Genomic DNA, 26429 nt, shown 5'->3' with positions numbered 1-26429 from the left:
ATGATTACTATGTGTTGACATGACTCAGCTTACTTACAGGCAGATATACAGGTTTGGTTTTTTTTTATATTTAAACACTGATATAATAGACTGAATAAGGCCCAATTCACATCTGCGCATGGGTTTCTGTTCTGGGGTCCGCTTGGGGACCTCCTGAATAGAAACCTAATCCACATAATAAAGTGGTCACCTTAGGAAACCCGCGACCCCATAGACTATAATGGGGTTCGTGTGGTTTCCGCATGAAAAATGTGAGAGAAAAGTGCTGCTTGCAGTGCTGCTTTTTTCTCCATATTTTTCATGAGGGGAACGGAATGACCCAAACGCAGATGTGAACCGGGCCTTAGGGTATGTTCACACAGAGTTTTTTGCAGGCTTATTTTGAAGCAAAATCCGCCTTAAAAAAAAGGTCTCCCATTCATTTCAATGACAGTCAGTAGCAGTTTTGTCCGCTAGCTGACTTTTTCAGGTAGAGTAAAAAAAAAAAAAAAGCAACATGACCTATCTTCAGGCGATACATTTTTATTCATGTGGTTTTTGAAACTTTAAAAAAAAAAAAAAAAAAAACAAAAACAAAACTGCAACACGATATTAAAGTATTGTTCCTGTCCTGTGATCTATGTGCACGCAGACAGTGGCACCTCTTATGCAGTATGACATATGCTAGATACAGTGGATACAAACTATATTAGCTCCTTGCTGGAATAAGCTGTGGATTTATTCTGCCACAATCGTTCAACATGAATCTACAGCTGATTTACTATGAGGTGGATATACAAGTACAGCCCTATATATTCTTCAATAAATAACACAGGCTGGAAAAAATGCTTCCAAGCAAGAGCTCCTCTGTCTGGCAAGGTCTTTATTCCAGTAAAAAAATCAATATGCATTAGAGAGTTGAAAATCAGACCTAATACAATGTCTCATCTATATCAAGTCTATGTCTATTGGAAGAGATAGAAGGAAAGGCGATTTCTAGACAAATCTGAATAACTGGATCCCTGTTATCCCTGACTACAACAGTATTCCTGAAAATAATATTCCTTGGATTGTTCCCTTGTGTCAGTTTGTTGAATATTCTGTTGGAACATTTAACTTCTTTTTTTTTTTTTTTACAATAAATCTGTTTTGGGAGAGCGAGTCTAGATTTTTTAATGGCAAATCTTCCCAGTTTTGCAGGGTTTCCCAAATCAACATTCCAAGCCACCCCTTGAAAACGGTAATGGCAGCCATATTGGTGTCCAAAATAATATATAAGAAAATTCAGCATCAAAATCTTGCAAAGTGATAGACCATGGACAATTCTATTTACAAGCAGAGATGTTACAATAGAGACTTTTAACGTACTTGTAGATCTGCAATCACAACTTGGATGATGTGGACCACTAAAGTGGTCAAGTACACATATCTACAGGTAGAGAGCATAGTAAGAATTTATTGTACATTACTGGACTCACTAAAAGGTATGCCATGGCCGCCCTTATAAATATTTAAAGAGGTTATCCATCTTATCAAAATTGATGACCTATTGATAAGACAGGCCATCAATTTTAGATCAGTGTGGGTCTGACTGTATTTTGCTTGTATTGCAGTGCATCACCATATTTTGATATATGCAGTTGTGGGTACTTCAGCAGTGTCCCATAAACTTCAATGCAACTTCAGTGCAAGTGAGCACTGCAGCGCCTAGTATGTAAACAATGCCAGGAGCCACATGCCAGGGAAACAGCAGGTCTGCCAGGTTCCTTACAGCCAGACTCCTCCCAATCTAAAATGGACTGCTTATTATAATAACGGGCTATGAATTTTTCAAAGGTAGATAACCCCCTTAGCCCCACATAGCGAGCCGCAGCCAAAAGGCTTTGTGGAAAAGACTGTGGCTGAAACGCATTGTATTTTTTCTGCAGCACTTCTCACAGAAAGTGCAGAATTTTCCTCTTCAGAAATGATGTCCCTATAATACCTATATGGAAACTGTCAGTGTTTCCGTAGGTATAATTGACATGCTGCGACAGTTTTTGAAATCACAGCAATTCCGCTGCAGATTTTTTTTTCTGTAATTTGTGCATGGGATTAGCCAAAATCCCATCCACTTTGCAGGAACCTTAATACGCGGCATCTTTTGCTGCGGCGCTTCTGATATCTCTGCAACTGGGGCACATACCGGCAAAGCTGACAGTGTGTAGTACAATGTGCTATATTCTTTCAGTATAGATTCAATCTGCTTTGTCATACAGGTTGCCTATGGGCGACGCGGCCTGTATCATCATTATGAAGTTGTTACTCCATAGTAATACTCAATGACGCAAATAGCATCACTGACAAATGACTCATTTATGTTGTTTATATAACTGGACATAGCATACATAGATTTCTAACAAATCGTAGGAGGTACGGAAAGGTGTCCATGTACTGGCACGAATCAACATGCTAAATACAGCTGGTTTTACTTACCAGAAAGATACAAGCCATGACCTGGGTGAATATGTCATAGTAGATCACACAGTTGGTCTTCTCTGAATTATTTGGTGAAAAATAAACAGTTCAGACGCTTGTATAAACTAATGTTTAGTATGAGCCATGTACAAACAAAACAGCTCAGATATTTGTCACCCGAAGGTACACATACAGTGAACTGCTGGACATCCTCATAGGAAAGACCCTAGACTGTAAGCTGCTGAGATGCACTGTAAGGGGCCAGGATTCCTTCCCAAGTGTGTCCTCTTGCACCGTGAGAGTGTCATTGTGGAATTTCCTCCAGCAGAGCATCTACCTGACCTTACTCAGTATCCAAAAGAGTTACTGTTGTACTGTTACTGCTGTAGCTAAGCTTGCCATACACTAGTGACGGTTTTCTGAGTGAACTGGAAGTCGTCATTGATAAAGAGGTAATTTTGGATTACAACTTCACACATTAAAGGGGTATTCCCATAACCCTTGTTCACCAATCTACAGGCTGTGTGCTCTCTTTACTTCCTGGTTTTCTCAGCACATTGGTGGGCGGGGTTTCACTTGCTCCGCTATCTGCTATGTTTGCAGTCAGTAATGATGGATTGGTTGTAAATGCATTACCACAGTATGAAGCTGATGTAGAAGCTGATGTAGCAGAGCTGGATTTGAGTCAATTACATACAGAGTAGAGATGAGTGAACACTGTTCGGAACAGCCGTTCCGAACAGCACGCTCACAGCACGCTCCCATAGAAATGAATGGAAGTGGCCAGCATGCGGGGGGTTAAGCGGCCGGCCGCCGGCAAAGTCTGCGTGCCAGGTGCTTCCATTCATTTCTATAGGAGCGTGCTGTTTGGATCAGCTGATCCGAACAGTGTTCGCTCATCTCTAATACAGAGGTAACGGACTCCTTATCTCAGCCCTTATCAGCAAAATTCAATTAAACCAGAATCAGAAATGCTGGAGCTCTCACTTCCCCCCTCCCCTATCTGAGGAGCTCCGTTACTTGTCAGACAGAAACAGCTCAGAGCTGCTGCTGAGCACTCAGTCCCTCCCTCCCTCCCTGAGAGCAGGGAGCTTCCTCACCTGGGAACTGAGCAGATAAGCCTAGCGGCCAAACAAAGCAGTTTTGATAAAGCAATGTATTTAGGAAAAGTCTTAAATCCACATAAACTAGCAGTATAGATAGGATGCTTTTCATGGGACAACCCCTTTAAATTAACAAATCACTAAACATTCTCTGCTTTGATCTGTGGCCTAATCCCGCCTTCCATTGATGACATATGGATCTGTTGTTTAGAATAAAAAGAACTTTCATATAGACCACCTAACAATGGCTGAAAAAAAAAAAATCCAACGTTTCAAGTCAATTCTTTAACAGATTTCTGCTTTTACTTGGTATCTGTCAAGAGTGCCAACAAACAGCAGAAAATGGTTTATTACAGTATTTTTAGCTATGTAACATCCATAGTGCATGGCTAGATTTCTGGCTTTTATAAATATCTGATAACTAGCTTCTCACAATGACAACTTTGATGACACAATAAATAGAGATATGATAGAATGTAGATGTAAGGTGGCCATATACTGTATATACTAGACAAATGTTGGCAACATCTGCCAGCTTTGGCACGGCCAGCCATCCATCTGATATATATGGGATTGTCTTGACTCACTCATGATGGCAGGCATGGGGGGAAAGAAGACTTGGATTTCAACATGTCTGATCCTTAATTTTAAAAGGAGGTAAGCCACCACCAGACGCATGCATATATTTGGTAGGACAGTTGTCAGATGACAGCTATCTAAGGTGTGTTAACACCTCTAGTCTCTCTTTTATGCCATTATAACAAAGAGGTTTTACAAAATATAAGTGTGCCTCATTTTTCCAGACTGGCTAGAAAGCTGTCCTTGTTACCCATAGCAACCAATCACAGCATAGTTAATTTTCTCTAAGCTCCAGATTCAGGTTCCTGCAGAGTAGCTCCCATTCACTTGAATGAGCTAGCTGACATTCACACGACCGTGGTACAAACTGCCTGTGAAAAACATCCATTTTTCACGTGTGTTTTGGAAATGAGGGTCGTAATGAAGGGATTCGTGAAAACAGACCAAAATAGAGCATGACCTATATTTTGACAGTCTGTGACAATCGACCGCCAAAATATAAGTCATATGAATAGCCCCCATTCACAGAATTTCAAAGTAATGCAGCCGATTTTCACTCTTGTGTGAATATAGGGTTAAGCTGTCTGTTTCCTGCTAAGAACACCTGATCAGTGGAAGAACTAGGTGTCTGACCGCGCTAGGAGGCACCGTAGCAATAGTGAGTATGATTTTATCAAAAAAATTTTTAGCTCCCCTGGCCTATTTAAAACATAACATTTTTACCTGGACAACCCCTTTAAGCTCTGATTGGCTGTTAAGAGACATTCACAGTACTGTTGTGGAAATCCATTGCTCTCATCCATCACAGGATGAAAGCGTCAGACTTTTACAGCAATAGAAAGACAAACACAGACAGAGCATCCTCCAGTTTGTCTATTCCCACTGACTCTAATATAAACTATATGATAAAAGCTTTGTTTACTTTTGTTACAGAAGAGAAGTAAAAAACATGACAGAAGAAAGCTTTTTACATGGGAGTAAAAGAAGATGGACACCAGACAGAAGAGGCTCCATAAGCATTCCACAATCAATGTCTGTCGCTCTCACCTTATGATGGATGAAAGCAACGGACATTAATAACGGTAGTGTGAACCTACTCTTACAGACAAGGACAGTTTTGATAATTAAGCCCCAATTCTGTAGAAACGGCTAAATTGCTAAAAATTTGCAGTTGAAAAGAACCTACAGAATGTGGGGGAGAAGTGAGCTTGAACAGTAGCAACAAACTCATTGTAGACAAATATTCTGTAATTAATATATTTTCATTTTTATAACAGCATGCGGACTTCAGCAGGTGGCAGAAGTTTAATGTGCTTATTTATCAGTTTCCTAGTCTCTGTTGAGTCAACAAAATACAAGCTGATAAAAAAAAATGTTAAAGCGATGATTTATTGGACTGCAAGCTGACTATATTAAAGAAACATCTTCATCAGCTGCAATTACTAGAAGTTATTGCTGCCATTTATAAGTATTACTAAAGTCCATGAATCTTAATGCCATCAAAGCAAAGATTCTGTATCTCAGCACACACTGCTATTGCAGCTCCTGCATACATCTAATAAAAAAAATAAAATAGTAAAAATGTGTCTATTGTAACACAATGTTTAAATGGACTTAAAGGCGTTGCCCAGGAATTTGTTGGACAGCCTGGGGATATGTAAAATAAAAACATTAAACTGGGGGCAACTAGAGGGAGACATGTCCCCCTCCAGCTACCCCCACAGTTTAATGTCTTTGTCCAGTTTCCCTCAGTTGGATGTCACTCTCCATCTGCCCCCCCCCCTTGTTTAATGTCCACTCCTTCAACTGTCCCCAGTTTAATGTCCTCCTCTCCATCTGTCCACAGTTTAATTTACTCCTTCATCTGCCACCAATTTTATATCTTCCCCCTCCATCTGCCTCCAGTTTAATGTCCCCCTTCATCTGCTACCAGTTTATGTCCCTCTCCATAACCAGCTTAATGCATCCTTCATTTGCCACCAATATAATGTCCCCCTTCATCTACCACCAATTTAATTCACCCCTTTCATCTGACCACAGTTTAATATCCAACTTTCATCTGCTCCCAATTTAATGTCCCTTTATCTCTCCCCAAATGTCCCCAAAGTTTAATATAATAAAAACACTGATACTTACCCCTACTCGCTCCACTGCTGCTCTGTCTTCTCCCGGACTGTTCAGGGAGCAGCAGGCGCGATGTGAGTGACGTCACAGTGGTGAAGCAAGAGTTATCTGCGGATGGCTCGTGCTCACCATGTATTCAACTCATCTTTGTCTTTTTCAGACACAGATGAATTGAATCCGGGACATACTGACCAGGACCGCAGGACTGGACCCACAATCCAGGACTGTCCTGCAGAATCCGGGATGGTTGGGAGTCATAGCAAAACTACAACTCCCAGCATGTACTACTCACTCAACTTTTCATGGAATTCCTATAAAAGTCAATGGAGCATCCTGAGAGATGTAATTTGCAGCAGCTACAGTGCCAAAGACTGGTGACCCCTGCATTAGGATGACTAAGGCACATAGCCATTATAGGTCTCTGAATGCTAACTTAAAGCCTCCATTCACATTACAGGAAATTGCCAACCAACAATTATGAATGTGAATAGGGGCTTTCCTTCCACAAATTACATTAGGGAAAGTAAAGATTTGGCTTGCTGAATTTTATTGCCTACTTCTTTTGTTCTGTGTGGAGATAAGCTACTGCCAGAAGTGTCTGACGGCACCTTACTCGAATATCTTAAAGGGGCTCTATCAGCAAAACCCTAAAAAAGAATGTGATCAACTTACCCATCATGCACGGTGGGCGGGCATTCAGGGTGCGCCGTCTTCTTCATCCACACCTCCTCTTCCTGCGATGTCCTCGGGTCCCGTCTTCCTCCGGCGCTCGCGAACTGATATTGCTAAAAAAAAAAAATGGCCTGGGCTCATGCACAGTAGCCGTAGTAGAAGCCGCATGCTACTGCGCATGCGCCCAGGCCATTTTTTTTATATCAGTGTCAGCTCACGAGCGCCGGAGGAGGACAGGACCGGAGGACATCGGAGGAAGAAGAGGCGTGGATGAAGAAGACGGCGGACCCTGAATGCCCGCCCACCGTGCACGATGGGTAAGTTGATCACATTCTTTTTTAGGGTATTATTTTAAAACGGGGGGGGGGGGGGGGGGGGTAGTTTAATATAACATTTACGGTGCCTGAATAGCCTTTTTAAAGGCTATTCACGCATATGTGGGGCTCTATCAGCATGATTTTGCTGATAGAGCCCCTTTAAGCATAGATGTATTTAGGAGAGTCAGAAGGAACAGCTATCATTTGTCTGACAGTTTTTGATGGTGTATGGGCAGCTTTAGCTGTTTGTGTCTCCCAAAGACAATAATACTTTCTCACCCTCACCCTTGATTTCCGTAAAGTGGCCACAATTGTGTTCTTGTGATTTTTGGGGAACCCTGTGATTAGACATTACTGTTCAAACATAAATCCACTTATGACATTAGCTAAAAAAAACTGCAGCAAAATCTGCAACAAAAAACGCTGCTTTTCCACAAAGTGGGGCCTTTTCCCAAAATTGGCTATATAGTTAGAATCTATAAAATCCATGGACTGTTTAGTATTTGTTTGGTCTTTTATTGTTGTTTCAAGTATTTTTTCTTTGCATTAATGAAAAACAGGTTGTTATCTGGATGGTGTCAACAAGCAAGGTGCTGCTGATGCCTTATGGCCTTGCTATTAACATGTGAACATTCAGATCACAAGACTGACCAATTATTGTCTGACGTGTTCAAACAATTATATATATATATATATATATATATATATATATATATATATATATATATAAGACAAACTGTAAGTATAACAAAAAACTGACAAAATGACTAACAAGACCGCTATGTAAGAGCTATAAATGGATGGTATCTAGAGATGAGCGAGTAGTATTCGATTGAGTAGGTATTCGATCGAATACTATGGTATTCGAAATACTCATACTCAATCGAGCACCACTCGCTATTCGAATGGAAAAGTTCGATGCAGAACCAGCATTGATTGGCCGAATGCTATACAGTCGGCCAATCAACACTGGTTCTTCTCCTACCTTTAGAAGTCTTCTCCGTGCAGCTTCCCCGCGGCATCTTCCGGCTCTGAATTCACTCTGCCAGGCATCGGGCCTGGGCAGAGCCGACTGCGCATGCCCGCTTGTAGTGCGGGCATGTGCAGTCAGCTCTGCCCAGGCCCGATGCCTGGCAGAGTGAATTCAGAGCTGGAAGATGCTCCGGGGACGCTGCACGGAGAAGACTTCTCGGAGGATCCAGCCCGACCCTCACTCGTAGACTTGGTAAGTATAATTTGATCGAACGTTGCCTACCCCTGAAACGAGCATTTTCCCCCCATAGACTATAATAGGGTTCGATATTCGATTTGAGTAGTCGAATATTGAGGGGCTACTCGAAACGAATATCGAATCTCGAACATTTTACTGTTCGCTCATCTCTAATGGTATCATTCCAGAAACAACTGAAACAAAGTGTCAGCTGTGCAAAATATTAGGAGTTGTGGACGCTTTCAGCCTCTGGATGTGAACAATAATGTTTACACTGAGTGACGACAAAGATTGTGAAAACGGTGAGGAATTGGAATATAACAAAGGGGTTTCCAGATTTATGGCATTACAGAAATTTACAGAACCCCTTTGAGGCACTAGAGTTTTTCCCAATAAAGAATTTGTAGCATATCCACTGAATAAATAGGTAGATGTGGTCTCTAAAATGAGCCCCCAAGTTTTCATGTCCTGTTACTTACTTGGTCACATCCTAGCTGAGAAGACTGTTTAGCTATGGTCATAGTAATAGTAATAGTGAATTTGAATTTCCATAACTGGCATTCACTTCTGTGGGCGTTACAGAAACAATGAAGCTCAGTATTACGATGTTTCTGTACAGACCAACCATAGCTGACTGTCTTTTAAGTGAGTTGGGGCTGGGAAAGTAGCAGGCCACGGAGGGTGGGGGGGGGGACATTGTACAGACATGTGCAGGTTCCAGAGGTGGGACCTGAATCCATCAGATATTTATTGCATATCTTGTGGATACATGTATGTCTTTCATTGGAAAACACTTTTAATAAATCAGTAAGACCGAATATCAGATTACTTCCTTGAAAAGTCTTAGGGTAAGTTCACACGAGGTTTTTGGATCGGAACCTGAGGCGGGGGCCGCCTCAGGTTCTGATCCAAAAACCAGGTAGCTGCAACTGAAAGCTTGTGCACTGCACCAGCATCCAGCTGCACACTCTGCTCCGGATTAGGGCCAATGAATGGGTCTAGTCCGGAGGAGGGAGTGTCTTCAGGTCGAAACCGTGAGGCGACTCAGCCTGAAGAATGAGCACCTTGCTTCTTTTTTCTGGGAGCCGGAAGAAACGGCTCCTGGAAAAAAAGACCTGAGCGGCTCCCATTGATTTCAATACGGCCTCAAAACCCTGATCAAAAAACCTCGTGTGAACTTACCTTTAGTTCTATTGGGAGGCTTTTTTTAGAGGCTGATTTTGAGGCAGATTCAGTGTCAAAATCAGCGCCAAAAAACTCTGTGTGCACTGACCCTTAGGCCGGGCTCACACAGGAGTTTTTTGGACCAGCCGCCTCAGGATCCGGTCCAAAAAACGGCTAGCCAAGACTGGATGCCGATGCAGTGCATACAGTGCACCGGCATCCAGTCGGGGCTTTCCGCTCCGGATTAGGCCCAAATGAGTGGGCCTAGTTGGGAGGGAGTGTCACGAGGTGGACTTCCACGGCTGATTCAGCCTGAAGAAAGGGCATGATGCTTCTTTTTTCCGTGAGCGGGAAAAAAAAGTTCGCGGAAAAAGGAATTAACCAGCTCCCATTGATGTGAATGAGAGGTGGTTTTCTGAGCAGGATTTTGATGCGGATTCCACATCAAAATCCTGACCAAAAAACTCCTGTGTGAACTTAGCCTTAGTCTTCCATAAAAATATATTAAAAGGATAGAAGATTTCTTAATAGTAGTTGTTTTATGGTTTTCAGATAGTAACAGGCAGGTTTCCTACAATGAACAATATAAAACCAACTAAAAAATAAGAGTATAAAACAGCAAAAGATAATGAAGATATAATATAAAGATGCCAAATTTACATTGACTGACTGAAGTATAAATTAAAATTTGAAATCCAAAATAAAGGTGTCGTCGTAACAAGACAGTCCAGGTTCATATTCCTTTTTTAGGTTATTTAGATATTAGAGATGGGTCCCTTGCTTGTGCTTCCCTATATCATACAGGAGAGAGATTTTGCAGGAAAAAGTGGCTCCTGTTTTAAAGAGGACCTTTCACCACCTGGGGCACATGCAATGTAATATATCGCTAGAAAGTCGACAGTGCACTGAATTCAGCGCACTATCAGCTTTCACGTTCTGTGCCCCAGGTGAAGAGCTATTGTGCCAGTATCGGAGCTCTCAAAGCAGCGTCTATAGCGCAACCTGCCCTATCTCGACGTGTCAAGACAATCCCTCCGGACTAGGCCCATTCATTTGGGCCTAGCCCGAAGCAGAAAGCCACGACTGTCAGAATCCGCAGCAGGCGCATTTTGGTCCGGATTCTGATGTGGCTTCCGACATCAAAATTTGGACCAAATAACTACATGTGAACTAGCCCTAAAGAGTACATCACAGTCATACCTTTGTTATGTATGTATGCCACTTTTGTAGATTTGGAGAAATCTATTTGAAATTTGAAGTCTTATCAAAAAGAGACGTTTGGTGCACTGTCATAGAGCAAGGGTCAGCGCAACCTTCGGCACTCCAGCTGCTGAGAAACTACAACTCCCAACATGCTCCATTCACTTTCATGGGAGTTCCAGGAACAGCAGCACAAGTATGCATGTTGAGAGTTGTAGTTTGACAACAGCTGGAGTGCTGAAGGTTGCCTTCCCCTGTCACAGAGAGTAGGAACAACTCCCACAGCACAGGGTAGGGTGGTGCAGGTACAAGAAGGTAGGGGCCTGAGTACTTAAGGGAACTAAAGGCCATCCCAAGTGCATCAACTGCATACAACTTCAAAGATGTTTTTCTCCAAATTTACAAAAGTGAAATACATAACAAAGGTATATTGTTAATCACTGTAATTTGGTGGTGAAAGCTGAATATGCCTGAGGGAAGTGGTAGACTTCCTTTCACTTACATATCACGAATAAATTCTGCAGCACTTTAAAGGTATTGATATGACGCACTTTCACAAGTATGGCTCACAATCTAACTTTCCCATTAGTATTGTCCTTAGCTGTGTTCAAGCCACCGCTGCAAAGCAAATGAGCCACTGTACTGCCCAAGGTTATCCAAGACCAGATATTAATGCACTGATCTTAGTCTGCCACCTGGCACCCACACTGATCAGTGGCTCTCCACATGTTATTTGGAACGAGAAGCTAATGGCTGTGTATATTGTGCAGTGGCCAGGTCACATTACTTGAACCTTGACTCCTATACAAATGAAAAAGAATGTTGACCTAAGAATGTATTGTGAAAGCCATATTTGGACTTATGAAGGGGTATGGGGTAATTGGGGTCTGTTTCATAGGAATTGTTGCCTTCCTTTTGATCAACACTGAATATACTAGATGGACTTGTGTCTTTTTTAAGCCATGGGTGCCATGTAATATTACATCTCCCTGGTAGAGGTCTGGTTTTCAGGCGATAGAATTGGGTGGCCTCCTTTAAAATTAAAAGCGTCATATTGAAACAACGATTACACACCGCTCTGAGTTCCATTGCCGGACCCAGCTGCCCTCCATTGTTCCTTCCGTCAACAATCTGACTCTTAACCCCCTAATGGTACATGCACACGTAAGTCTACGTGGCGGAAATCCACACCAAATCTGCATATGAATATTGTCTAGGATTTAATGTGGATTTTGTTGATAATTTCACCCCTCTCATTTGAATATATGGAATCTGAACTGAAAATCTGCGAAATGAATTGTTATGCTGCAGATTTTAATATGCACATGCTGTCATTTTTGCACAGAAAAAAAAAATCAGCAATGTGTACAGGAGATTAAGAAAATCTTATTGATCTAAATGTTGTCGTATCAAGCTGTAGATTCTCAGCACACAAATCTGCACGTAGAATCTGCATCGTGTGCATGTATCCTAAGATTCAGTGCTATGTGGCTTTGCTTCCAGCCACAGCTCAGCTACTCTAGTTGTTCTAGTGGTGGCTCTCCTGGAACGTCTGGTTGCCATGACAACCGGAACTCTATGCTGATGTCAACCAGGTAGATTACTGAAAGGGAACTCAGCCATGCCTTCCTTGCCTAGAAATACTGTATATTCTCTTGGATTCTACCATATCAGCCTGATATTGTTTTGTTTCTGGCCCTAATGGAATCTTTTTCTGGATTCTTCTACCTTCAGCGCCTTTGGATTTTGTTGTCTTTCCACTGGTACTGACCTCAGGCCAGCATCTGACTGCATTTCCATCTCTTGCCTTGTTGGTTTCCTGGAGATACCTGGGCAACGTTCCTATCTATGCTTCTGTCTCACCTGCAGGTAACCTGTGACCCTTCTTATGAGGGTTAAAGGCAAAGAACAGCCTTAGGTTCCCCACTCGAGTAACATTGAACACTGCAGCTTAGAGGATATGTTTCCCTTGCATAGTCCCATAACAAACCATAGTAAGTCTCCTGAAAATAAAACATATTAATTCATCCTACACAGTTTGGTCTAATGTACTATTTAGAGTACAAACAAAGTTGGCAGCATCTAAGTGGACAAGCTGTATATGCAAGATCCTAATTTTAGTGATCGGTAACATCAACACCGAGACTGGTATTCCAGCAGCATATACTCCATACAGGACACAGATCTGTCAGTCTGACCATGCCAGAGATAAGGAAGTGAACTGATCTGTCACTAAAATCCCTAAACAGAGTGTGCGCTGAGTAACACGTCCATGAATGAGAAGTGACTGTCGCTGCATTCAGGCTGTTGCTATGGAAACATGTGTCATCATGCAAACCTGTGACACGGCCTTCCTAGAGTCACAAGGACGCCTAGAAGATATGTCTATGACACGTTCTACAAAGGCATTACACACAACTGATATAACAAGTCTGTACCACAAATAGCACTGCGCCAAATGTGAGCATTCAATGTGTAACTATCTCATCCACACTTTCCACCGCTCCTTTAGTTCCTAGGTGTCAGATGTTAATTAACGCACATACATATAAGTCAATAAGCAACCGTTTTATATATGGTTGAGACCCCCAAAATAAAGCTTCTCTGAAGGGGCTCTCGCCAGGCGTGTCCATTTTGCTAACATTTGCGGTCCTTATGAAATCCTTCTGAATCATCTTTTCTTAGGCTCCTCTTACACTACATTGTTCAGTCAGTATGAACAACGGACTGAAAAAATAATGTCCAGTTTTTTTGTTGTTTTTTTGCATGGACACAAAGTCTTGCATATTCAACTTTGTGTCCATGCAAAAAAAAAAAAAAGTTACCAGGCGGAGAGGCTGCATACGGACACTGGTGGTTTGCTTTAAAACTGACCACCAGCAAGCCGTCCCCTATCCAGTTTGTCTGGGGATTAGGACGGAAACCCCTGGGTGGACAGCAGGCACTAGTCTTTGGATCAGGATAGACAGACAATGATAGATGACATTAGATATATGAACACACATGTTTATATAGGATTGTATCATGTGCACTGACAAGGCCTTTGTATTCTCACTTCTCCAGAATATGAACTGTACCTCAGTATACTGCACTGTCTGCAGGGTTGGCAAACAGGGATAATACTTGATACCTTTCCATACATTTAGTCCAAAGAGTTGCAAATCATAAAATAGCACAGCTTCATGTGTAACTCACACAGAAGGTGGGGATGGAGAAATCCCTTAGCACATCCCTTGAAGCTGCCGGTATCATGAACGTCTCCTACTATTCCTAAACAATATTTACAATATGGAACTGAGGGCGTTCATCTTAGGCCGTGTTTACATAGAGATAAAAGAATCCAATCAGACGGATGTCCAGAAAATGAATGATCTGAATGCGAGTCTGAGCTCTGCCTTTATCTGCACTGGTAGATTGCCATGGATATTATTCCCAGCCTAGTAATATAAAGCATTGCTATTACCCAACCCCAATCGCTATGTACAAATGTACATTGCAGTGCTGATATAAATCATAAATTATTAATACAGGTTAAATAATAATTGCATCTAACTGATATGGCAGCTTTGACCATTGCTATAAATTATAGTGTGAATTTGTCAGACTATAGCAAAAGACCAGGTTCAATGCTCATAGAGAAATATTCTACTTTGTACGGCTATCGTAACACTACCATTATTACAGTCCGTTGCTGTCATCCGTCATAGGACGACAGCCACGGCCATGAACGGTAGTGGAATAACGAACACGGATGGAGCCCCACTCTCTGCGTCCGTTACCATTCACTAGAATGTATAAAAACATGGCAGACGATTTTTTGTCTTGTTTGTTTACTTTTGTAATATAAGAAAATGTGATCTGCCCTGTGTCCCCTACTACCTGTACAACATCCTTCCTCCCTTTGTTAATATCTCTAAGTTTAAGAACCTGCAGAGGGGCTGCTAAACATGGACAAAGCCCCCGCCCACCTAAGGTGGCCATTGGTCACACAATTTTAGGCTAAGGTCCCATGTAGCGAAAACAAAACACTGCAGGAAAAAAATGCTGCAGAAACAACTGCAGCAGCAACGCATCATGTTTTTTCACGCAGCACTTTTCACAGAAAGTTTTTTTTGTTCCTATTATACCTATAGGGAAACCGCTGTCGTTTCTGTAGGTACAACTGACAAGCTGTGATTTCCAAAACGCCAATGATTTTGTAAACTGCAGCGTGTCCACTATGTGTACTTTTCCGTAGTGTGCGGATGGGATTTTCTAGAATCCCATCCACCTTGCAGTGACTGTAAAATGCTAAGTTTCTTTCTGTGCCGTTTCCGCCATGGCCAAACCGCAGCATTCACATCACATGGGGCCCCCACTTTAAACAGTTTACCTAAAAAATCGTGCAGGTAATAAAGAGGACCCCTCACCAGGTCTGAAAACCTTTGTGACATGCATCATCTGATAGGTAGTGTCACCTTGAGCATTTTGTGTGTTTTATCCAAATGCATTCAGACATTCCAAAGATATAAGACCCTTCAATGCCCTTTCAAAGTAAAGTATACTAGCCAAGTGGGCGGTAACACCAGGTTTTTCAGTGTGTGATGCATGTCATTCAAATTTGGCTAATATGCCCATTTTTGCATTATTATAAAAGTGATTACCATCATTTTTAGAACAAAAGACACACCAAACCATAAGAGGCTCCTAGGTTTTAGAGGAGGAAAATAGGGTAAAAAAAAAAGGTGATCTGCTGTTGACACTGTTATGACAGAATTTGCTGCTGGAGGGCCACAGGTTGTGCAACACTCTTGTATGGGACAGCAGTTTTGCACAACCTGTGTGGCTCTGCAGCTGTTACCAAACTACAGCTCCCGTCATCCCAGTCTGATCAAGCATGATGGGAATTGTAGTTTTGCAACAGGTGCAGGGCCACATTGACAGTGACCCTGCAGTGGAATTTGCCTATGTTAATGAGGACACACCAGTCACGTGATGGAGGCACATACATGTGACACAGACTTTCTTCTTCTAACATGCCCCACACAGTACAATATGCTCCCCACAGTGGCCCCATACAGTAGAATATACTCCCACACAGTACAACATGCTACCCTCACAGTGATCCCCACACAGTACCATATGCTCCTCCATAATAGTCCCCATACAGTACACTATGCTCCCCCACAGTACATTATGCTCCCCAAACAGTACAATATGCTCCACAATGCCCCCCCCACACAGTACAATATGCTCCCCACACATTATAATATGCTCCAAAGTGGCCCACAAGGTATAATATGTTCCCCACAATAAGTTCCCCACAAGGTATAATATGCTCCACAGTGGCCTAATGCTATTATTATACACTGAGGTCTTCTCAGACCCCAGTGTATAATAATCGGAGGCTCAGGGGAAGCGATTACAAATAATAAACACTTCTACTCACTTTTCCTGGGCATCCTTGTTCTAACTAGTTATTTTGGCATCTTCTTCAGTCCTCCTCTGCCTGTGATTGAAGTCACGTTCCCCAGAGGTCCTGTTATTGAGCCTCAGTGGTCACATGGGCATGATGATGTAATTACGCTGGCGCACCCCACGAGACTGATTGGGCATAATCACAGGCCAAAAAGTGACCCCTGAGAGATGTGACCTCAATCGCAGGTCAAAAGAGCCCTGAAAAGACTATATGTGCAGCGGTCGGAGAACCAGGCTTTCCCCATCACTATCATGGTGCTGCAGGGCCCTGGCTATCTCCAGCTGGCTGCAGGCCCCATACCATACCTGCTCTCATATTTGAAGGGGGGGGGGGGAGTGCTTCTTGTACAGAACCTATTATTGGGCTTTGTAGACCTGGTGAAAGGTCCTCTCTAACCCAATGACTAGCTCTGTAGCCTTGCAGTGCTGCAAGCAGTTTGTGTGCTTTCTCCACTTTTCCTGCCACATTCCTGTTTGCTATTAGATCTTGTAAGGAGAACTGAGGGTCTGCTTTTTAGACCAGAGGTCTGTATTAGGGTATATAGGATATTTGGAGATTTTCTGTCCTAATATGTTACATCATCCACTCAAGGCTCCCTTTCTAGGAGTTAGTACATGGAGCTGTTCTATATGAAACCTATAATTCTGGCAGACTTTAGCTACCCTGGTTTTACATGGATGGTAATGACCTTAGATTCCCCCAGTAAAATCAGCTGCTTACTGGGGCTGCCAGAGATCAGCTGTGCTTAGGCCTCTCCTTTCAATGTAAGAATGTGAGGATGGTGCAAGTGTAGATGTTAGTAGACAATAAGTGTATGTTCACATGGTGGAAACCAAATTCCACCCTGTGACCCTCCACACGGCTAGCCGCAACGGGATGCCATTGCAGTGCACCGGTATTCATTTGCGGCATTCCGCTCCTTATTAGGCCGAAATGAATGGGCCTAATGAGAAGGAAGTCTCGTGCCATGAACGCCGTGGCTCTCTCAGCCGTGGAAAGAAGGGGCATCTCACTTCTTTTTCCCGTTAGTGGAAAAAAAATGCAAACGGGAAAAAAAAAGTGAGTGGCCCCCATTCAAATGAATGGGAGCCTTTTTTGCAGGCGGATTTTGACACGGATTCTGCTTCAAACCTGCAAAAAGCTCTGTGTCAACTAGCCCTAACTGTTACGACCAGTACAGCTCCCAGAGGAGTCACTGCTTTTCTAAAGTTCAGAATTGCAAAATTTCCTATGTATGATACAATATGGCAGTGTGGCAGTTCATACCTACAAACAAGATATATGGCATCACATCCTGATCGGGTCCAAATAGTATGATCCTCAATAGTCCTTAGTGAAAGAGCCCCAATGTTAAACTGCAACACAACCCCATTTACGTAAACAAATCTGTGCTGCTGTTCCTTGCACAGCGTGGTGTAAGGAATAAACTCTATACAGTCAGTCCCTTCACTTTAAAAATATACAGGGGTCCTAGATGTCATATCCCACCAATCACAATATTATGGCATATGGAAATAGCACTGAAATATCTACCCTGCAAAAGCTTCACACTTGTGCCAGTCTCCTAATACAGCGGTTACTGGCGGACATTATACACTATAATGGGGTCCGCAGGGTGTCCTCCGTTTTTATACTGAAATCGGTGGAGAGAAAAGTCCTCCATATAAGACTTCAGAATAACATATACTGCATTGCTTACTCTGTTTCATTCTGCTAAGAAAATCACATGTAAATATGTCTTACCCATCAGCGAAGAACAGATATGTCTCCTGCCTGTGGTGACTGTCTATCCCCAAACATGTCCGTACCCAAAAGCAAAAAGGCAATTAAAAAGAAATATTAACATGTTAGACATTACAAATGAGGCTGGTGATCTGAGTACACAGGAGAGGCTAACTGAGGTCTTCCTTTGTATATCAGCCAGGCTCCTCTGTTCTTCCTCTTGACAGGAAGGAGGGGGAGAAGTAATATTGTCACCGGAGGAAAGCACTGCAGAATGTGGCTGTCCAAATGGAAAAGGTTGTGGTTAGAAGAGAGAACCCTGCTGCTACGCCTCACTACCCTCAGAAGACCATATACAGCGTCTAACACCAAAAACAAAAAATAAGAGCAGCCATCTCATAAATCTTATTATATGTGGAAATCACAATGGCCTATTAGAAACCAACACAAGGGAATGGGCAGTATAGATGGGAATACGAATAGGCCTCAATGGCACCTGCTGTCTATACCCAGGACAACAAATAGGCATTGATAGAAAATATTCCTATAGTAGGGAGCTAATAAATATAAAACCTGTCATGAAACGCAAGTCTTGTGGGTTGTGGATTCAGCTATGAAATCTCATAACAATCGCTGTAAAACATATTGTACTAAAAATACAAAAGCTCATTGTTGACAATGAATGAGTGAAATCCATCTTGCTCTATACGTGCTTGTATGAAGCACATTACTACCAGGATGACATTATGCTATTTACGTTGCTAGGTTACTAGATGTGAGTTTGCATATTCAGTTTATATTATACGCATTTGTAATATACAGCCAAGTGCCACAAGCAAGGACAACAATCCTGGAGCGGCTTAGTCATTTCGGAATCTAAACAGAGAGACCAATGCATCTATGGATGCTTATTTGCATATATATATATATATATATATATATATATATATATATATATATATATATATATATATATAGCAAACAGACACATTGGATTTAATTCCATATACACATTTGTAAATATGAAAATGTACATTAACACTTTCATGACTTGGTTACTTCTTTACCTTCAATAACATTTTCATTCTCTTCTACTACCATTGCTCAGAAGTTCAGTCAATCTTAAAAGGTAACTTCCATAACAAACACAATGATGAATCTGACCAAGATATCCCCAAACTTCTCTTATTATAATGTGCATGGAAGTAACCATGTAAAAGCAGATGCGGTTACAGCTGTGTGACACTCTGAAGGGGTTAAACATAGCCCACTCTGCATGGCTTTATGAAAGCACGGAGCTGATAGTAAAGCTGTATTAGTAGAGATTACACTGAAGTCCACAAGGAAACAATCAAATGACCAGCAGGATATACAATCCCCTTAAAAGGCCATGTCCAGGGAGAGCCATTCTGTCTATTACAGGACTAACCATGCAGCTCTAACATGAGTCTGACACTTGCTAGTAGAAGTGACTGTGCAAAGTGCTACTATTACAGCTCAGGCTGGTCAGTTTACAAGCTCATTCACCTGGAAGAACTGGAGCCTTCCCATGACAGTGCACTCACAAATGTATTTCCAGAAGCAATATAAAGAATACAGTCTCTGCAGCAAATGTATACATGACACATGGCTGCTAATGGTCTCTATTATTACTACTGCACATCACTATATATAATATTTACAATAAGAACTATATAAGATTAGGGATCTGTTATTATTTTTACTACTACCATAAATACAGAGTTACAAATGCTAGCTTGTATACAGTACCCTAATGCTAATAGTATACATGTATATATACAGACTATATGTGTAGTATATTGTGGTAGAAGAGGTATATGAATCTGTGTAAACTCTTCAGAATAACATGTACTGCATTGCTTACTCCATTTCATTCTGCTAAGAAAATCCCATGTAAATATGTCATAGCCATCATCTGTAACTAGAGGACAGATATGTTTACTGTCTATCCCTATCTACACAAATCCACATTGCACAGTGCATGTGTAGAGCTGCAGCTCTGGTATCTACACAAATGGTGGCATGGCAGAAGGGCATGCCAGCCAGCAGATCTTCCTTACCTTTGCCTTCTTGCAGAGCAGTTGTCAGTGCCTTCACAGGGTGTTGTGACAGGGAGGACAGCTGTCTGCCAGGGCATGCACATACAGCAGAGCCATCTTCTCCCTGTCTGCTCTCAAGCTGGAAGTCTCCTCCAGCAGCTCAGCTCTCCAGCTGCAAACATCTCATTAGACTAATGCATTCAGCACAGGCAGAAAACTCCATTTACCATAGCTACAGCAATGAATTTCCATTACGATGACAGATTCAACCACATCATGTCCGGAAAAGCAGCCAACCACTGACTTGTACAGAACACACACATTTTACATGCACAAAACGGGGCCTGTGTGTTGTGTCCCTTCCTCTAAACTGCTCAGCCAAAAAATGTCACTCTAGAAAAGTAGAAATGTAGTGCAGATCCACAGACAGAATGCCCCCTCCCTGCTCTGCACTGGCATCACTGGCTGACATTTTCTGCATCACAATCCCCCACAACACTCAATACACATACACACATCACAACATTTTGGCTATTATAAAGAATTTGGGTTCTAAATACATCTCCTTCTGTTGCCATAGAAACCAGACTGTAACATCTCTTTGTCCTCATAATGCAGCAGCCAAGTGCTCTACACCGCAAACATGACACCCAAATATATATTCCTAGACTAGCACGCTTATAGCGAGCAGTTCACATGTACATACAAAGAGGTTTGTGCTATTGGCATGCAGTTGTTGTCTACATGTAGACGGGGAGCCTGGGAGATTATTATGTATGCATATGTAGTCGTGCTACAGGAATATTAGACCGCCTTTCAATCAGCAGACAGAAAATTCATCATTGGGATAATCTCTTCCTAAGTGATTGTGAATTTAATATTATTAGAGGGGGGGGGGGGGGAGAGACACTGCTGCTGCCTTCTACATCTTCCCCTCCTCCACCTAATAGTAATCTTCGTCTGCACCACCAGATTTATCTGCCAACAAAACACACAATAAACCATAACTGTATACTTGTTTTATTACACCGTGATATGGGAATGTGGTGGAATATTGTAATAAGACATACATTCTATATATGTAAAATATTGTTGATTTGGGTTAGAAGAACACTTTGTTTATCTCTACAGTCATAAGAGCTCGCAGCCACTTCTTCACCTCTTCCGTCCTGTCAAATGTGGTTTGTGCAGTGGTGTCCTCTCTCATAAGTCAGAAATGAATGAGGCGCACATAGGTATTCACTTCCGCCTATTTACTAAGAAAGCTGAGAACCTGCAAGAAGTGTAGAGAGAAAATGTGTAGAATTTTATTGTAAATATCACACCTACCTCAGGACGTGTACCCATTTTGCGAGCAAATGTTTGATGTGCATGTATGCTGGCCATTGGTAGTGTAGGGTAGAGGAAAGTGTCTAGCATGCCTAGAAGCACCAAATGGGGGAATTCATCATCCCTTCTATGGCAGTCTTAATAAATGTACCCCATTATGTTATCTCAGGCACCAGATTTTGATACAGTTTTCAATATTTTTATTTCATTGTAATTTCATATATCCTATGAAAATATGGCTAAATCTAGAATCTAGTGAAAAATAAATGAAATGTCATCTGCAAATCATTTGAGTAATGAGAAATATGAAAACTGGCCATGAAAGAAACAATATGTGAAGACTTCGCGTGAGAAAGAAGAATGAGGTTAACTTGAGAAGCTGGACTGCAACGGTGGATGCATCTATGATTCCTAAATATAGTTATATAATATAGCAACTACGGAGTGTAGAGTGCTGTATGTGCAAAAGATTAAGGCTAGCTTCACATGATATTTGCATTTGACATTACTGCAACATAAAAAAGAATTAAATCAGGGGCCACATGGTGGCTCAGTGGCTGGAGTCCTGGTGTTCAAATCCCGCCAAGGACATACAGTCCTATGAAAAAGTTTGGGCACCCCTATTAATCTTAATCATTTTTAGTTCTAAATATTTTGGTGTTTATAACAGCCATTTCAGTTTGATATATCTAATAACTGATGGACACAGTAATATTTCAGGATTGAAATGAGGTTTATTGTACTAACAGAAAATGTGCAATATGCATTAAACCAAAATTTGACCGGTGCAAAAGTATGGGCACCTCAACAGAAAAGTGACATTAATATTTAGTAGATCCTCCTTTTGCAAAGATAACAGCCTCTAGTCGCTTCCTGTAGCTTTTAATCAGTTCCTGGATCCTGGATAAAGGTATTTTGGACAAACAATTCAAGTTCAGTTAAGTTAGATGGTCGCCGAGCATGGACAGCCCGCTTCAAATCATCCCACAGATGTTCAATGATATTCAGGTCTGGGGACTGGGATGGCCATTCCAGAACATTGTAATTGTTCCTCTGCATGAATGCCTGAGGATTTGGAGCGGTGTTTTGGATCATTGTCTTGCTGAAATATCCATCCCCGGCGTAACTTCAACTTCGTCACTGATTCTTGAACATTATTCTCAAGAATCTGCTGATACTGAGTGGAATCCATGCGACTCTCAACTTTAACAAGATTCCCGATGCCGGCATTGGCCACACAGCCCCAAAGCATGATGGAACCTCCACCAAATTTTACAGTGGGTAGCATGTGTTTTTCTTGGAATGCTGTTTCTTTTTGGACGCCATGCATAACGCCTTTTTTTATAACCAAACAACTCAATTTTTGTTTCCAAAATGAAGCTGCCTTGTCCAAATGTGCTTTTTCATCCCTCAGGCAACTCTATTTGTGGCGTACGTGCAGAAACGGCTTCTTTCTCATCACTCTCCCATACAGCTTCTCCTTGTGCAAAGTGCGCTGTATAGTTGACCGATGCACAGTGACACCATCTGCAGCAAGATGATGCTGCAGCTCTTTGGAGGTGGTCTGTGGATTGTCCTTGACTGTTCTCACCATTCTTCTTCTCTGCCTTTCTGATATTTTTCTTGGCCTGCCACTTCTGGGCTTAACAAGAACTGTCCCTGTGGTCTTCCATTTCCTTACTATGTTCCTCACAGTGGAAACTGACAGGTTAAATCTCTGAGACAACTTTTTGTATCCTTCCCCTGAACAACTATGTTGAACAATCTTTGTTTTCAGATCATTTGAGAGTTGTTTTGAGTAGCCCATGATGCCACTCTTCAGAGGAGATTCAAATGGGAGATCAACTTGCAATTGGCCACCTTAAATACCTTTTCTTATGATTGGATACATCTGGCTATGAAGTTCAAAGCTCACTGAGGTTACAAAACCAATTTTGTGCTTCAGTAAGTCAGTAAAAAGTAGTTAGGGGAATTCAAATCAATAAAATGATAAGGGTGCCCATACTTTTGCACCGGTCAAATTTTGGTTTAATGCATATTGCACATTTTCTGTTAGTACAATAAACCTCATTTCAATCCTGAAATATTACTGTGTCCATCAGTTATTAGATATATCAAACTGAAATGGCTGTTGCAAACACCAAAATATTTAGAACAAAAAATGATTAAGATTAATAGGGGTGCCCAAACTTTTTCATAGGACTGTAAAACCATCTGCATGGAGTTTGTATGTTCTCCCCATGTTTGCATGGATTTCCATCCCATATTCCAAAGACATACTGATAGGGAAAAATGTACATTGTGAGCCCTATATGGGACTCACAATCTACATTTAAAAAAGAAAAAAAAAAAAAAAAGAAAAGAATGAAATCTATGCTATATATGAGACACCAGGACCTCCTGAGAGTATTCCCCTCTAACTTCAGTTTCAGTAGACAGAGTATTCATCTACAGAAGGTATGGCCAAAAAAAAAAAAAAAACAACCCAGGGAATATGAGTTATAAATAACCCCTGCACTGCCCTAGACCTCCCAGAGAGTTGCCAATAACCCCTGCATTACAAGACCCACCAGTGTCTCACTATCCTAGATCATTAGGGAATTTACCTCTTCAGTATCCTAAACAACAAAAACTAAATCAAATCTGGAGTGGGGCCAATAGTGATGTATGGACAATAAAATTATTATTTTTCTATCAGGATAACCCCTTAAATGCACAATACTGTGTGATACAATATACTTCCTGTCTGTTGTGGACAAAATATTTTACACAGGAGTCTGTAGAACTCAGTCGGTTCTTCTTTACGCAGGATGTCGTCATCCGTCTTCCTCTTCTTGGGCTCCAGGGTGGCAGACTGGGCCGGCTGGGAGATAGGCTGTGAACTGTGATAGAAGAGATAGGTACTATACATATTAAGGAGATTGTATGCCTTAGAAGGATTTTTATTAGGGTTAAGCGATCTTTTTAGGTGGGATCGTGATCGGTACTATTTCCCACAATGCTTTGCTTAGCCTTCACACTGAGTATACGCTCCACTCATTCTGAGCAGAGTGTATACTCAGTGTGAAGGCTCCACTGCGGTTCCATAGGAATGAATGGAAGCAGCCGGCACACAGCCTTAACCCCCTGCACACCGGCTGCCTCCATTCATTCTAATGGGAGACTAAACTAACATCTCTAGTAGCTACTTACCTCCAGAGATGGCTGGTCTGCAGTGCCTGGTTTTCTTCTTCACCTCGCTGCCGCTCCACACTGCTCTTCTCGCCTCGCTGCTACTGCCTCCCAGGTTAGTGTTTAAAGAGCTAGGAAGGTGGGGCTTGTGGCTTAGGAGAGTGTGGGTGGGTACAGGGCGCCCACACTCTCCTAACCTAGGAGGCAGCGAGGCGAGAAGAGCAGCGTGGAGCGGCAGCGAGGCGAAGAAGAACACCGGGCACCCGAGCAGCCATCTCTGCAGGTAAGTGGACACCAGGGAGGACTAAGTAGCCAGAGGATTAAAAAAATAACACAGCGTGGATTCTAACAATTAAAGCGTTCAATTGTTAGATTCCATGCTGTACAGTGAATAGGATTGCTTTTAAAATCGGATCTCCGATTAATAAAAAAAATCCCATTGGGATTGGAATTGGGATCGAGATCGGGTTCGAAGGAAAAATGATCGGAAATCGGATTTTAAAATCGATCCTGAAAAGTCAAGATTGGCTCAACCCCAATATTTATTTCTTCTAAGGGAAAAATCTAGAACTGTACAGAGGCATCACTAGTATGTACAAGCATTTCAGGTAGATCTGTAGTTACGGAACCCCATGGGCTGGCCTAAAGATTAAGTGGAAAAGGTGCTGCTGTGTATATGAGGTGCTGCTGTGTTGTAAACATACATAAATTAAAGGGGTTTTCCATCCCCAAATAGCTAAATGTGCTTTATAGGGGCATTTAGTAAAGGTTCCATAGGCTTCCCAGATGTTCACTGAACCCTGTTTCTGGTGTTTCCGAACATCACAAAAAATGCTCTGAGATGCCGTCCAGCAAATCACTGGTTACAGTAATGATGGGATGAGTCTGATATTTCAGCTAAGCTCTATTTATGTGACTGGGTTCGAGCTGCTATACTAGACACGAACTATGGACAAGTGTGGCACTGTTTCTGGAATAACATTATACCTGTCTTTACAGTCTGAGGCAACCCCATGAATTGATTTAGTGATATAGACTCTTGTACGTACCTCTCCTCTTCAACGAATTCCCTCTTCCTCTTCATGTTTCTTTTGTGTGCCGAGAAGTTTAAAAGGAAGAAAAAATTCTACATGAATATATTGTGTATATACAAATGTTACAAATGTTAAAGAGGACCTTTCACCATCTGGGCATACACCGCTAGAAAACCGACAGTGGACTGAAAGCTGACAGTGTGCTGAAAGCGTCTATAGCACTGTACTGTGAGAGGGGGCATTCCTTACCGCCCAGCTATGACGCTGAGCGCTGAGGAACACCCCCCAGTACTCGTCTATGGATGAGCACTATCAGGAGGGGAGGAGGTGTCCCTCACCGCTCTCACAGTACAGCGCTATAGACGCTGCTGTGAGGAATGGTGCTTCTGACTGACTGTCAGAAACGCCCTTCTGACAGTGAAGAGCTATGGTACCGGCACCGATAGCTCTTCAGCGGGGGCACAGATTGGGAAAGCTGAGTTCAGCGCACTGTCGGCTTTCTAGCGGTGTATTAAACCTCATGTGCCCCAGATGGTGAAAGGTCCTCTTTAAAATCTCTTAAAATCGGTGTTTACCTAGATGTAGATCTTTCATGACCATTTTCAGGGAATTATTAAGGAGTTACATATATCATAGCCTGCTATCTGTTGGCGTATCCAGCTTTAGTTTAGCTTCCATATTTTTGAATGTGTGGGTAAAGTACTATTCCTTAGCATTTTGGTTATTTTTAGAATCTAGGACACTAAACATGCTTTCCATATTAATATTTCAGATTTATTTGTGATGTCATTTACATTTCTTACAGGTGTTCATCATATTATGATGGCAATAGATGCACCTACATTAAATA

At 41.9% G+C, this 26429-nt stretch overlaps 1 protein-coding gene across 2 annotated transcripts in view; it reads right to left on the bottom strand.

Annotated features, from left to right (window-relative positions):
* SCML4 (Scm polycomb group protein like 4) overlaps positions 1–20670 on the bottom strand; it is a 68224-nt gene extending 47554 nt beyond the window's left edge. For both annotated transcript variants that reach the window (XM_075268158.1, XM_075268159.1), the window contains exon 1: positions 20067–20670. The gene's annotated coding sequence lies outside the window, so the exon portion shown is untranslated. The remainder of the gene's footprint in view (positions 1–20066) is intronic.
* Positions 20671–26429: the final 5759 nt, after the last annotated feature.

This window comes from Leptodactylus fuscus, chromosome 3 (genome assembly GCF_031893055.1).
Source record: "Leptodactylus fuscus isolate aLepFus1 chromosome 3, aLepFus1.hap2, whole genome shotgun sequence".
Classification (NCBI taxonomy): Eukaryota; Metazoa; Chordata; class Amphibia; order Anura; family Leptodactylidae; genus Leptodactylus; species Leptodactylus fuscus.
This window is presented reverse-complemented; position numbering and strand designations above follow the sequence as displayed.